This window comes from Polypterus senegalus, chromosome 1 (genome assembly GCF_016835505.1).
Source record: "Polypterus senegalus isolate Bchr_013 chromosome 1, ASM1683550v1, whole genome shotgun sequence".
NCBI lineage: Eukaryota > Metazoa > Chordata > Cladistia > Polypteriformes > Polypteridae > Polypterus > Polypterus senegalus.
This window is the reverse complement of record NC_053154.1, coordinates 207,300,185-207,316,693: the sequence shown is the minus strand read 5'-3', so window position 1 is coordinate 207,316,693 and position 16,509 is coordinate 207,300,185.

Sequence of the window (16,509 nt, the reverse complement as noted above, 5' to 3'; positions counted from 1 at the left end):
GACACCTCCTTGACTACAAGAGCAGGGATGTTCTCCATGCTGTTCTGTCCAATCTGGAGCAGCAGGAAAGCTATGCACGGCTGCTCTTCATAGACTTCAGCTCTGCCTTTAAATCCCACAGACTTACCACTGTTTATAAGGTATTATAGTATATAACTTCTCCCCACATTCCCTTCTACATCTATAACCTCAGGCAATTAGGTGTAGTAAAAGACAAGCAGGAGTTAAATTACAATTTAAACAATGTATTATTGGTAATATTCAGAAATAATAACAATATGCAAAGTACATTTAAATATTTGCATCCATACAACCTGATTAAATGGTGATGTGTAGTTTCAGGCGGCACACAGACTTGTTAGTTACTTAAAAATGTCTCCAGTTAAAGCATCATTAAGCTTTCAGAACAGGCTGCATTGCCTGCCTCAATATGGCTGCCGAGTTGTGCTCTCTATTGTGTTGTCTTTTTCAGTTCATAGTGTGATGGTCTTCATCAGTTGTTAGTAAGAGAGAGAGAATGTGGTTGAGCAAGCAGATTTATAGATTATCTGTCCATCCCCTAGAGCCAATAGGACATCATGGTACTTAAAGGCTTCTGATACAAGCCAGTTCCAAACAGCCATACTTCAGACCATTGGGGGAATACATCTTAAAACCTGCCACCCCCAAGACCATATGTTAGGCAGCCTGGCTTTCTTGCGGGGGTTGAAAGACTGTAGCAGAGGAAATACTCGCCAAACTGGTTTCAAGGCACAACCCCCGGCCCCCCTACAACACAACTCTGTCGTAAAATTCAAAGAGACCCATTCTAAAAGGGGAGGGGGTTAACATGAATACTTCTCACTAATGTAACACTAAATTACATTGCTTTGCCTAAATTACAAATAAAGACCTACAAAATATTTACAGTATCAAGTTATATGCAAAATCTTACATCACAACATAAACATATTATCGTCTTTATGTATATCTTAAGTTAATTGTCTTATCAGTAACAGCCTGTCTTGAAACTCCATGATACTTCTTTAACAAAATGGGACATAAGTCACATCACCTTCACATAACACTAAGGAACACACTAACACACATAACACTATGCCTATGGAAATATTTTACGGGTATTATATACTTAATAAGTACCAATAAAGATAAGGATTTGGTTAAAACTAAAAGAAAATAATTAGTATGAAGCTGTTTAACATACATGAAACCCAGTTCATTACTTATTATTAAACAACAATGTACAGTATGTCTTCCAAGTGATAGGATCTAAAGTTAAGTTAAGAATATAAACCCTGAATAGAGACTTAACATCCTCATAAATACAGTACAAATTGAGTATGCCAACATAAAAATTATGGCAACATAAACATTAAATTTGGAGCAGTGACTGGTTTTCCTAACTTAATCCGGGCAAATAACAGCATTCATATTGCAATAACGGTATCTAGAAAGAATGAGGCTGCTTTGTTAACTGTGAGCAGTGACATTCCATTAAAGCACAAATCATTTGTAATGACAAGAAGAGAATGACAAACATCATGGCTTAGTGGTTTGGGGCCAACCCATGATTCATTTATTTTGAAGCAAAGGAGAGCTGGAAGGCAACTTGTTAAAGATGCTGTACATAATGGCTGGTTTGGCCGTAAGGTAACTGGCTGAACTTTCAGTGTTTCATATGGCCTATACTATTCATTGTAAGAGCTGTCATGTCATAACATGGCTACTAGTTCAGGTGCTGGTACCTTATGCCTTTCAGTACAGAGCACACCAAAGGACTCCACAGATGCAGGCAGCGTTGTGTGGACGTGTCAGGTGGGAGGCTGTTCTGCCAGCCAATGAAGGTCTGCAGCATCATGATTGCATTTGTATGAGGTTGATTAATATGGTCTATGTATATATAAACTAGCAAAATACCCGCGCTTCGCCGCAGCGAAGCACTGCTTTAAAATTTTTATTAAGAAGAAAATTAAACCTTTTTAAACTGAGGGAAAATATACCAATAATTATTTGTTAAGGATCTCTTTGTATACCACATTGTGAGTTCGGCCCTCCGGTTGTAATATGATCAAGCTGTGTGCTGAGCTTACTCTTGAGCATGCAACGTACAGTTGGCCATGTGAACAGTAATCTTGTCTCAAATCTCACAGCTAGGATTGCTGCTGTCATAATCGGTTTGAGTTTCATGGTTTGTTTCAATTACGACAGTATTTGCAGGACTTGTGTTGAAATGACATTCGGCATCTGTCAAGCGTTGTAAACATGCAACCGGTTTCATCGATAACTTCACATCCAGCTTTTGAGAGTTTAAACATTCATAAACATCAAAGTGTCCACTACTGAAATTGTCACCTGTGAATCTAAGATGTTTAAGAGGCATTGGCGGTTGTCGAAAGGTGTAAAATATTTGGCCATTTCGGTACAATTGAAAGCGACAACCGAACAATTCAGCGGCAGCCATCAACTCACATGCAGAACCATAGGTGAAGGGCTTAAGCATTTCACTCTTCTAGTGCTCCTGTGTAGTATAATTATCTCCTGTACCGTCATCAGTCCAAACCTTGAACCTGTCCCAATCATTCAATACATAAGACACAATGTTCCTCCGGATATCAAGAGTGCGCTTGATATGGCCGTGCAATATGTAACACAGAGAATGGAAAAGGCAGGCGCCATTTCTGGGCATAGAAACCACTCGGCAAGTGACAGTTCTTTGATCGATGGTGATCACCTCGATAGACATGTTAATAGGGGTATGGTTGGAACGATAAAGGAAATGGGTACCTGAACAATGTAAAGTAAGTCTGAAATACCTACACAATAACTATAATCATAATAAACAAACAATAAAACAGTGGAGAAGCCGTGGATTAAATAAAAGGCTGTAGTTATCAGCAGGGAGATGTGAATCCCGTGGCGAAGCAACGAAGGGAATATAGAGACTGGAGCAACGGACGGCCTTATATAGGCAGGCAGCCAACAACGTGGGAGGGATGGGGGACCGAGCTGCAGGCTATGGACGTATATGTACATAAGTAGGATTCAGTTAGCGTTGGGAACCCGCGTACCAAATTTCTTGAAGATGGGCCCATAAGTAACAAAGACCGTTGGAAAGTTCAATATGGCGGCCGACAGTGGCGTCATACCACCGAAATAAGTACTGTGAACTTGGACCCGGACACAGGCAGACATACAACATAGTTCCACCACACACTATTTATTTACAACTACTATATACAATTCGTGCTCACAAACCCCAGTGCCTCTTGCACCGATTCCCCAAAGTCCAGGCCACACTCTCAGTTACTGTGCCTCTCTCTCGACCGCCTCCCGTCCTCTCTCCAGCTCTGTCCTCTTCCACCCGACATCCACTATCGACTGAAGGGAGGCGGCCCCTTATATGGGAACCCGGATGGGCTCCAGCTGCTTCCTGGCACTCCCTCTTGGACACACCCCTGTGTGGCGGAAGTGCCGGCTGTGCACCTGGAAGCCGTCCGGGTGTCTCCTGTCTTCTTCCCCCCAGCACTTCCTGGTGTGGCGGAAGTGCTAGGCTCCAGGGTTCCTCAGGCACCTGGGCGCCGCCTGGCGGTGGCCCCCAATACAACCAGGGCGATCGCCCCCTTGCGGTCTGGAGGAGGCACAAGCCCTCCTCTGGTCCTCTTGGGCGTCCTGGCCGGGGACCACAGTACGTACATTGGTTTCAGTTACTGCAGGGAAGCCGCCTACCAAATTTCATGAAGATGGGGCCATAAATAAGAAAGTTCAACATGGTGGACGTTGTCGACCGTAATGACCGTTATGTGTAGAATTTCGAAATGAAACCTGCTTAACTTTTGTAAGTAAGCTGTAAGGAATAAGCCTGCCAAATTTCAGCCTTCTACCTACTTGGGGAGTTGGAGAATTAGTGATGAGTGAGTGAGTGAGTGAGTGAGTCAGTCAGTCAGTCAGTCAGTGAGGGCTTTGCCTTTTATTAGTATAAACTACTACTACTACTACTATGGTATTGTTGTTTCAGGGCAGGAACCCGGCATGGTTTGAGGCTTGTTCATGTGCGCATATTTACAAGGTGATTGTGATTTCTAAGGGGAAAATTGCATTCAGATGTTCATACACCACGTTTTACATATCAGATCTTTATTCTGCCGTTTGCATTTTCCTGTTTTTTGTCATACGTATAAATTAACACTTGAATCCACGCAAAGTTTTATAAACAAGAGCCCAGGAGATTAAAAGACCTAAACAGATAGAGAAAAAGCACAGTCAAGAACAGGCAGAGATCAAAACCAGTAAAGCTAACAAAAACCTAAGTAGAATTTAGGAACCAAACTAACCAAGAATAAATTCCTAACCAAAGAAAACAAGAAATATCAAGCTGCAGAAAGGACAGTTTTCAGACTCTGAACAGATCTGCGCACCTCAGACAATATGAAGCCTGTGAAGAGACACTTATTACACAAGCACAAGCATTCATTCTGAAAGGATGGAAAACCTTTGCCTGTCTATGTCAATGCTGTCCTCATATAAACTTTCAATCATCATTACTATACAATACACACCTTTACCTTTATTTATTTTTTAATTGCCCCATTGGATTAACAAAGTTTTATCTAATCCAATCTAATAAAATTTGATTTACTTTCAAGTGTTACTTTTAAAACACAAAGTTTGTAGCTTTTGAATTGTACAGCCTATATAACACCATATTAAAGTAAATGTTTAGTTCCAAAGATTGATAATGTGTGAGGTTGCTAAAGAGTTGGCAGGGTCTAAAGAGAACACTGACAACAGGGACATCATGTTATGGGCCTCAGAGTGTCTCAGGTTGTTGAATGAGCCTGAGGCTTCAGAGTGTCTCATCTACAGCTGGAGTCTATTGAAGAAAACTTGAGCATACTCAGCAAAGATTTTTTTTGAAACACCCAAAACTAGGATATTCAGAGGCTATGCTGTCATCTTTATAAATTGGTTACATGACCAAAAATGGTCACTCAAACTACAATAAAGAAGGCCATCAAAATGGCGTCAGTATGCTGAAAATAAGATTAAAAATTAATAATAATCATAAACTCAAATTTTACACAAAACCAAAAAAATAATAAGAGTCAAACAGATGCCAGAATCTGTGGACGGTTGCTTAATTAGGGGTCTTATCCTTAGAACTAACTAAAAACATAATTACATAATAAACAAAGAACATGCAAGTATCAGCTAAACTAACAGAAGGGACTAAATAAATATAAATAACAATTAAAAACATCAAAAATAAAAGTCAAAAAGGAAAACGAATACAAAGTAGAAAAGGATAACAAAATGAAAACTTGTGACAAAACCTTTGTATGACTATCACAGCCAGTATCATAGCTTAGTGGGTCCTTCTGTTGGCTTAAAACCATAAAATGACTCTTGCCTGCTTTACCTACAGAGATTTTCTAATATGATACGTTGATGTATAATGCATTAACTCAGGGGGTCTGTAAAGCTAGTCCTGGAGGGCTGCCTTGGCTGCAGTCTTTTGTTCCAACCGAGTTTCTTAATTAGAAGTCAATTTTTACAGTTAAAGTACATGTTGACCAAGCAACATTTTTATGCTCTACTTTTGTTATCTCTCTTTTTATTAATCTCTACCATAAATTGCTTATTTTAACCTTAAACAGCTGTATTCAATGTTTTAACTTCTCTTTACTAGCAATAAGACACAAATGACAAAGCAACTAGCAGTTCTCCATCTAACTTGTTTCATTTTGTACTTGTGTGTGTGTTCATCATGAACTATCTGGTTTAACAAAATATTTGGCAGGAAACCGAAGAGAAAAAAATGAGGAACTGATTTTTGCTCATCCACTTTAGTCTACAAATCATTTGGGTGATATCCTTGTAAAGGAAACAATCCGATGATATAAGAATAACCTAACATGGCAGAATGAAGAGACTAACAAGTGTCACATACGCTTGCTTGGGAGGCAGTCAACGGGCTTGACGAAATGTGTTGTTATTCTGGACCAAGGGCTGGCAGTGCACACTAGCACCTTTAATCTTTCCTCTACTGATCCCCAGAAGGAAAACTTGCCTAACCTCACTTCCAGTACCTCCACAGACTCCACTTCCGGTTACAGCTTGAAAGACCTCCCATCCAGTCCCACTCCAGACCTCACTTCTGGGTGCAGCTCACAAGACACGCCTCTTCCTCCATGCCATCCATAAAGCCGCCAATCCCTCTCTATCAAGACAGGTTCGAGTTGGGCTCAGTCTGTAAAGATTACTCTGGCTCTGCATTTTGTTGTTGAAAACTTTTTGATATTTGGGGTGGGTCCCCAAACCTTTCTCGTTGTTTTCTTGTCTCATTATACAAGCCATAAAATTAAGTAAGATCTGCTGTTGGCAAGGTTTGTTTTCTAATTAAGCAATCAAGTTCGAACAAAAACGAGCAGCCACTATGGCCATCCAGGACTGATGTTGCAGACCCTTCCATTAACCACTTTCTAAGCATATCCTGGCAGCCTTATATATAACATTCTCCTACCCTGGGCCATTGTTATGTTATGTCACTTTAGATGTCTGGGAAATTAAGTCTGTCATGGTGTGATTCTCTTCAGTCTGAGATGAAAGCAGCTTTTAATGGCGCATACATTTTTTTAATTCAAAATGAAATGTTATTTTTTTATAGTCTATAGATTTCCAAAATATTTAACACATATACTGAACAGAACATGTGAGCTTTATGGGGTTCTTGTCTAGATTGTTCAAATGTTCAAAGAATGGAGACAGCACACTGATCAAATATCCTGGATTGCTCCCATTTGTTATCGGTGTGGATTTTGAACAATCTCTGTGTGTCTCCCTTGATTTTTCTCCCTGTACTCCATTTTTCCACTTACATTCCAAAGACTGTGGTCAAGGTTAATTAGACACTTCTACATTGGCCTTGTGTGAGTGGGTACGCCATTTAAAAATTGGTACCCTGTCTGTCTTGGGTCCAGTGCTGCCAAGTTAGGCTCTGACCTACCATGACTATAAACTTGATTAAATGGGTTTGAAAATGTAAAAATATTTCTTAAAGAGTGTATGTGTTTATAGATTTCTTGCATTTCCATCCAATATGTTTCCCTTTTTAAAAATGTACAGTATGTAATTCTTTACAAAGATGTATTATGCATTTTCAAATGCTCATTAGAATAAATTGTTCAAGTGAATATTGGTTATCAGGAAAATCTGAGTTTCTAAGTCACTCTAAAAAACTGTCCCTTATTCATATTTAACAGTAATATGTGAAGAACTATCCAGCACAAGATTATAAAATCTTTGAATTAGAAAAACATATTAAGAACAAAAAACAATTTCTGAGGGAAAACAAAGTACTAATACGGTCTCCTGTATACCACACTCCTCTGTAAAACTATCTGCCCTCCTGTCCCTCCTTATGACTGTCCTCGAGGGACACTGTGTACATGATGTATCCCAGCAAAAAAGCTCCACTGAGCTCCACACCAGCAAGCTGCAAAGTTGAGGCGTAAATCAAACAGAATAGGTAGCGGCAGTAACCTTGAAATCTTGAAGAACATTGAATCCTTTATTGTATCTCACAAATCAAAAATTCTACCTTCTGTTGACAAGAAAATTACTGGCGCTGAACAAGTTATTTCACTTTCTTTCTTAATATGCATGTCTGGCCAAACTACCATCCTCCTCACCCAGCATTCTTTAATAAGGTACAGACTACAGATCAAGGGTCAAAGAGACTGTACTTCTGTTGAATTGGGAATGCTTTTGAATTGCAACTGCATAATAAAAGAGGCCCTCTGGGTTAGAGGTAGAGTTAGCCATCTACAGGGTTTAAGCAGAAATGTTTTTTGAGACTCCCATCCAAATAATGGGCAAACTGAGCTCCTGCTTTTTAATCTCTCAATAAGCAGTTTTCGGTTTCTATCATGCTCTTTGTTATGAATTCTATTACCACTCGCTACAAACAATTGATATTTAGACATGGGGTACCTTGTATAAAGCATGAGTTGGGCTGGATAGCATATTTTGGCTACCTAACCCCAAATCAGGTGATCTTTTTACAGGTTATTTTTACATGGAGTTGTTGCCTTTCAAAAGTTCATCCATCCATTATCAAGCTTACTTAAACCAACATCTGCCAGAGCCCATCCTGCCATCATCAGGTATAAGGCAGGAATCATTTGTGGATGAAGGCATATCGACCAATATTTACTGTCACTCATAAGGTGACATTTTAGAGATGGATGGAAAAGTGGAGCAAAAACCAGGGAAAATGTGCAAACTTCATATAGAGCCCAAAGCAAAGTTCAGACTTAACGTTCTGGTGGCAATGATAACCTTTGAACTTGTGCTGCCTTGTGTTGAACTGTATAACAGGAGTGTGATAATCGCTTATCACTATATAGTAATACAACTATTTTTAGCCTTACCTTTGATTTTAAACAGCTTCTAGTGAGAAGGAGGTTTGGTTTGGACATGTACAAAGGAGAGATGCTGAGTATATTAGGAGAAGGATGCTAAGGATAGAGCTGCCAGGGAAGAGGAAAAGAGAAAAGCCTAAGAGAAGGTTTATCATTGTGGTGAGAGAGGACATGCAGGTGATGGGTGTAACAGAACAAGATGCAGAGGACAGAAAGATATGGAAGAAGATCCGCTGTGGCGACCCCTAACGGGAGCAACCAAAAGAAGGAGAAGAAGATCTACTGAGAAGGAGGTGTGTCAAATCTCCAGAGGAGATGCAGCTTCATAGTGGGTCAGGTTTTGCACGTCCGCAGCACACGTGTCTGATTAATGCAATGTTCAGGCACCAGAAGAAGACGGCACCAGAGATCTGAGTTGCCAGAAGGAGCAATTGCTTCCAAGCAATTCATGACACACTTAGGACACTTGTGTGCAAAATAGTTGGAACCCAAGAAGCACCGAGTAAAACAAAGTACCGACTTTATTATTTTAGATCAACTCTTTCAGAGTTTTGACAGCAAACTCCGGCAGTGGGTGAAAGTGTGTCACTGGCGTCAGCCCAGAAGATTGCAGACCTGACCGAGAGGTTCTTGAGGCCTCAGTGAAAGAGGACAGTGAAAAGACAAGAAAGGAGTAAAGTCAATAAGGAACTTAGACCAACATGTGTCCCCGCTGGTGCATCTCGAGTGTATGTGGGTTGTGGTTTAAACCGGGTAGAATGGTCCTCTGATTATTGAAAGAGAGGGAATCTGTTAATTGCTGAGTTTGTAACCAGGAAGGCCACAAAAAGAGGTTTGTCCCACTAGGCAAAAAGACATAGGTGGAAGGTAAAGGACTGTATTTTTTTGTAAATATTTGGTATTTTATTTTTATTCTTTTGCTGTATGTGTCATTAGGACTTGGTTTTATTTAATGCCACCACATTACATCGATTTGGGAATTTCATTTTTTTGCTTTTTTGTTTCAAGCATCTCTAATTAAAGAGCACTTGTTTTTCTTCACTTTTATAAATTTCAATCTATGTCTTTCTGCTCTCACCGTTGATACGTTCAGTCCATGAACTACAAGAGCCCAAAGTGTAGCATGGAGCCAATTCCCACTGCACGGTTTTTCACAAGGCAGAATTTAATATGACAATTCCAGGGCATTTTCTTAATGTGGTGGTACCTTCTCAATCATTTGCACTCAAAATGAGAAAAGGTTTGTGCAGAAACCATGCCATTTCACAACTTTGCATTTATGAGCAGCTAGCTAGCTAGCCGCTGTTTTCATTTTACTGTTTAGCATACTGTTTAGGACATTTAGACAGATTAGCTTGGAGATATTTTAGTAGAAAGGGCATGTACATCCTGGAGAGGTCAGTAAGAAATAATGCTTACTGCTTGCTGGCAGAGAGCACTAAAATTATATTCAGACATATTTTACGATATTACATAAGGAGTACAAGATATTCACATCAATGATGTACTAATGCACTAATGAAAATATATTTGATTTTACTACTTATGGAACCAAAGTTTGCAGCCACACTATGTCTTCCAGCCTCTAGACAACATCCTGTCACAATTTAAGAAATAAAGCTGGCAATTTATTCAATAGGTGTGAACAGAGGTCTGCAAAGTTGGTCCTGGAGGACTGCAGTGCCTTTGCAGACCCCTGAAATACAGCTCTGCCAAGGGATCCCTTTTCCAAACGGATTGACTAACATAAATATTTATTTGATAAGGCTTTCTCAGTTGGTATATTTAGCCTGTAAACCAAACGGTTTATAAATATTTATTTCAGATTAAAGCAAAATAAGTTATTTCAGGAATGTGTTATTCTAAAACATATTTTTGGATGTATGCTAAAAATGATATAAATGCCCAAAAGTGAAAGTTAATGAATTCTACCAGTTAGCCGTTTTTGAAAGCTGTTTTTCCCATTCAGAGTAGGGCAATAAAATCAGTCCCGACAGCAAGGGAATTGATTTGGATAAGATGCCAGTTCATCATAGGGCACAACCTGACATACAGTCGCATTATATTGTGACATGGTGGTACCACCAATTAACCTGTCATGCAGTCCTTTATGGTTTTGGGAAAAAAAAGCCAGAAATCTCAGAAAATAAAAACAACAAACATACTGAAACTACACATGGCGATGAGTCAGGAGTTGGGACAGTTTCCGGGAGGTTAGAGGACAACATTAAAACGTACTTTACATAAAAATTAATTAAATGGGGGTTTTTATAAGTGGGAGAGTATGTTTGAATCTGTAGTGTGCTATTTGGTTATTGATGATTTTTGTTCAAAGACAAGTGAAAATGCTCCACCGGGGTAGTTAATATGGATTTATTTCAGTGTTCTAGAGCACAGTTTCTGAAACTTTTTTCTCAATCGTGCCCTTCTTAGTGTCTAAAAGACTATGACATGGGGTGAAGGGCTCCTTTCGAGAATCACCAACAGAATGGAGCAGTGTAAATTGCTAAACACTATGAGTTAAGGTGTATCTCATTGATCCTGTGAAAATGCAACATATGAGAGATCTCATATCTCAGTGTACAGCCTCTATAGATGCAGCCAGCTAGTTCTGCTGCCGCATCTCACTTTTCTACTATAGTGCTGCCATCTAGTGGATAACCATGGGAATTTTTGTTTTTGGTGGCAACATTTTGTGGAAAATAGTGTTATAAATAGACAGTCAGTAGTCATGTTGTCGCAAAAAAAGGTATAAAGCTGTTGATGTTATAACACAACTAGAACTACTGCAGGATGAATATTTTTATGATAATGACAGTGGTTGCAGTATTGACAATCATTTTGATGATGTGGAACCTCTAGGCTCTGGGACTGATGCAGATAGTTGCCTCAAAGTCATTTCTTCATCTTAAGGTGTTGGACTTGTCATACCTGTTAGGGCAGTAGTGCATGGACATTCTGCCACCTACTGAGCACAAACAGTCACCACCTACCAAATGTGTCATGTGCAACAGGCAGTGGCAGTGCAAAGAAACGCGTTAACATTTGTAGCACATGTGCTTCGAACCCTGCACTCTGCGAGGTGCCATGTTTAAAATGGAGACTTGCAGTCATGTTACTTGTGAAAATTAAGTAATTAACAGTTTTTCAACATTTTTGACAGAGTTACTGTTAATAATAAAATAGTTGTTTTCCAATACATTTTCTTTATATTTTTGATTGAGTTCTTCATTTATCATATATGCATAGATCTATACTGCAGCATCCTAGTAATAAATGGTCCAGCAGTGTTAAAAACCCACTGCAATGCACTTTGCAAACCACACATTCCCATTGAATATGGCAATGACTCGCGACCATATGTGACCCAAAAAACGAGAACCGTGACCCATACTTTAAGAAACTCTGTTTTACTGTGCAATCTGACTTTTGTAACATTCATCTATAGATTTTGTTTGTTTGCTATTAAGCTTGTCAGGGTCAGGGAGCATCGCTGGACAGGGTCTCACAGACAAGACTTGCAATTGTAGACAAACTAGTGAGTTATCTGAGTACTATACACCTTATGTTTGAAAGTAAATATGAACATGAGCTAAGATCAGATTGCACAGAAAGGCAAAGGACAGTTTCAAAGTGGTATTTACTGAATAAGCATACACAATGGAATTTAAATATACTCACAATCAAGCCAATGTCACATTACATGACTGCTAGTTGTGAAGCATGTCAGACCTACTGAGTGCCATTCGCTGCCTATGTCACATTTACTGACAAAGTGCCGGTCTTCCAGCACTGTCCCATTGTCAGCAAATTACGTGTTGACAGATGCATTCCATGTTGTATGAAAGGTTAATAGCAATCAAGAGTTTAGCTGCAGTCTCAGCCTTTTTCCCATTCTGTTGTGGTACGTAAAAGGTGAGACATCAGCAAAACAGAAAAGTTTCTCTTCTGTGTGAGGTCCAAAACACCTATGTTCCTTTCTCCTAGTTGCTGAATTATATGCATTATACTTCTGGATGAGAATCCATTGGTTGTTAGCCTTCATGCACACAGAGCCCTCCCCTATGACTAAAGGCAAAATCAAGTCTGATTTTATCAGAGCGAGTCGTGGACTAGTTTGGAGTGAGGCGCTGGCCATGACATGGCGCTGGCCATGTCACATTACAGAGTCATCTTCACAGGATCACACCTTTGACTGCCTCCAACACGTAAATCAAGTCTACATCTAAAAATTGCTGGAAAAGTCGTCTAATGTGATATACCCTTAATTCATTCTTGATCAATGGGGTGTTGGGATACTTCAGCCTTTAAGACCCAGTTGTAAAAGAGAGCTGCTCCAAAATTGGAAGTAATTCCGAGCTGAAATTTAAAGACGTCTCAAGTTAATGTATTCATTGAATGTGGAGTCGGGATAAAAAGGCAAGCGAAGTTAGAAAGATAGAGATGGAAGGCAAGATCTGGGAATGCTCTTTGTGGTACTTTGGTGGGAAAATAGATAAGCTACATCACCATGCATACAGTAATCAGTATCAGTTAGCCACCTAAACGCTTTATTGTTTTCCTTTGTTATCTGTATTCAATAAATCTTCTATTTCTGTCTATCTTGGCCTCCTTGATATTAATACAAATGACAGGGCTATTTCTTAAGTGCACCCTCTTTAAGACAATTTTTAAGGCAAATTACAACAAAATAATTGTATACTAGGTCTACAGAACATGTTTTATGTGTCAATGTGAGTGATATGTCAACCAGTGTATTTTTTACCATTTGGATCCACGTTCAAGGAATTTGATTTACAGTCAGGCCATGAAATGTACACGTACTGTGATTTTGTTAGCATATATATGAAAATCCGTAATACTGAAATTTTATTGTTAAAAAAAAATGAAAGCAGTAGAACATGAAAAAAAATAATAACAATAATAAACATAAATAAAACTCCACATTCAGAAATTTAATAGAAAATGCTAGCCAAATGTTCAGCGCCAATTTGCATAACAAAAGGCTGCACACTCATACAGTATTACAGAGTATTAAAATAGACAGATTTTTTTCATTTTTCACAGTTTTACAAATTTTATGACAGCAATAAAAAATTCAACAACTTAGCATATTTTAATGAAATGCCAGATAATCAGAGATTTGTGTGAGTGGAATTAACTTCAGCTTATATTAACTCTGTGTGCATCAGCAGCAATGAGACAACAGCTGATTTCACTGCAGCTTTCAAAATGTTAAGATGTAATCTGCTAAATATTTATAGCCTTCAATTTGTACTGTTTGTATTTTTTTTTTCTTTCTCTTCACTGTGAAAATGTTGCATTTCAGAACAGTTAAGCATGTCTGTGCCTGGCTTGAATGAGAGATCAATCAGGAAAAGCTTGGGTTGCTGTTAGAAGAGGTTTGGGCAGGCCATAAAAGGGGGCTTGTCCTGTGGTCTGTGTGTGAATCTCAATGCCTTTGTGCAGTGACAGGTTACACTATGCTGTAAAATTAGTACAGATACAGATGACACACAAAACTGACTCTCTGTGGTCATAAAATATCCCTGGTTGTTTCCTGATGTGCTGACCCACCACTGTCTGGTCATTCCAGCCCCATAATCACCCACTGTCCCTAATTGGTTAATTATCTCTCTTGCCACTTCTTCACTTATAGGTTAATATGTGGTGAGCATGCTGGTGCAAGAATAGCTGTCATTATATTATCCAGGTGGATGCCACACATTGGTGGTGGTTAAATTGGTTCCGCATTGTCTACGTAAAGCACTCTGAGTTGGTTAGAAAAGCGCTATATAAATGCACCAAATTATTTGTAAATATTATTGATGTCACAATACAGTCATAACTAAATAGAGATGCAAATCCACTTTCCTGTTAGTTGAAACTCAAATGCACAGATACAGGACCACTTGTGGGATATGTTGAGACTAATAATCACATTTTATCTGATAAAACCTTATATGGTGGTAATTGGCACAATATAGTTATAAGATGGAATGTAATCTTTGTAAACAAGAATGTCTGATTTTTGGACGAAACTGGCGCTTGTGTAAGAAATTCGTAAGAACACAGGGAAATCTTAGACAGTTGAACTGAACATTAATTAAAAACTAATTTAATATAAAATGAGTAACACGTTTGTGTTGTACATGGATTTCTTCTTGTGTTATACAAATACACCTTATTTTACCTTATACGATTTGGTGAAAAGTAATCCAACTGTTAATCTCACGCATTTAGTCATATGAAAAAATAATTACAATAATTTTCTTTTTTAAAATTTGTGGACATATGAAGATTTGATCACCAGCACCACAAGTGCCTTCAGTGAACAGCAAGGGACAGTCGGTTTTCCTTAGCCTTTCTAGGACTGAATGTAGTCCCTTGACAGTGATGGGCAGCCACTTGGGGGATGGCCCACAAAATACGTGATTTAAAGAAACTAAATGAACAACAATGTTAATGTAAAAAATGAACAGAACAGATATAACAAGCCCATTTGAACACCAGCCATAGAACCCCGGCTGAAAGATAACACATAAGTCCTATGTAAGTGTTTGTTTTTCACTGCCTTTATACTGTCCCTTGGACCCTTTGGTGGTCTCATTGTATAATAACAATCTGGCTTCTGCCACTGTCCTATCCCACACTCATCTCTGTGGCTGTGTGGTGTCTTGTGCTAACCTCAGTCACAGAAGCGCACTCTGTATACTCCTTGAAATCAAAGACTACAACTGCGCCTGAATGTTACATCATGCATACAATTTCTTCCTTTTAGTTTTTTGGGTTTTTTTTGCATACAACCATCACACTGTATAATGCCTCCAAGCCATCTTGTGGTCTTAATTCTAGCACATACTGTGTATCATTACGGAAACAATACCTTAAATGTACACTGGGTGAATCATGTGTTTTGTTTTATCTTCTAGTCACATATTAGTTTGCATTTTGTTTGTATTCTTTTGGATTAGTTCTGTACGTGTTCTTTGTTGCTTTGCTAGCATGTGAATTTTCTAAGGCAAAGGATTTCTATTGGTGAGAAACCTGAGATTGCTTCAGCCTACTGAAGTCTAGGCGTTTCCTTGTGGCCTTCAACTTTTTGTCTACATCTTTTGCTTTTACCAGGTCCTTCAGTTTGAAAAATTATATGAATACAAAAGTAAAAAGACTTAGATTATCCCCTGTGACATTTTACTAGGTTCAAATGTAACCGGCCAAGTAAAAGGACATTGAGTGATGAAGATGCGGATATAAATATAACTGAAAGCAAAATTGTCTTTCTCTCAGACTGGGTTCTACAAAAGACAGCCAAGAATTCTCAAAGAGCACAGTGACAAACTGCAGGCACCTTCTGAGTAGTTAGGGTTTGTTAATATTGGAAGGGACAAAAAGTCCTTCATCGACAGACGCCATGAGGTAAATTTAAATCTTTGGAAGAGAGAAGGAAAAAAGCTAAAGCCAATGAGAAGAGGCGCTGGGCATAATCCTATTACACAAAAACAATAAAATTGAGTAATGGTGCATGACGTCAGGTCAACACTCTCTTCAAAATTTGAATTAAGTTAACAATTTTAACATGACGTGGTGAAAAGGAATTTTACAGTGACCCTGAGGGGCAAAACGCAAGCAAAATCACTCTCTTTATATTTTATTTGTGTTTTCATTTTGTTTGTGTTTTTAAAATCATGGCCACCAGCAACAAAACAAACAAAGTCCATAATGGGTTAAAGTTCATTGGGATGCCATGTTTAATGTCCAGTGATGGAAAGAGAAAGAATCAAAAGCCAGCCAGGATCAAACATAAGTTGCCATGAGTTCCAATCTGCTTGGTAGCTGGTCAGGAAATGGACAGTGGCTTCTGCTCAGCAAGTTCTATAAAAAGCTGCGTGGGTAGAAAAGGCAAAGCTAGTGATGTCCAAGCAGACGTGATGCCAGACATCTTTTGGGTGCTTCTCCTCCACTCTAGTGATGGTAGCAGAACAGAGCTAAGTAAATATGTTACCCCATCAATCTTCCTCCTTTGTTTCCCCTACGCAAACCCATGAGACACTCCTAATGCATACATGAATCAGAAAATCTGAATAAA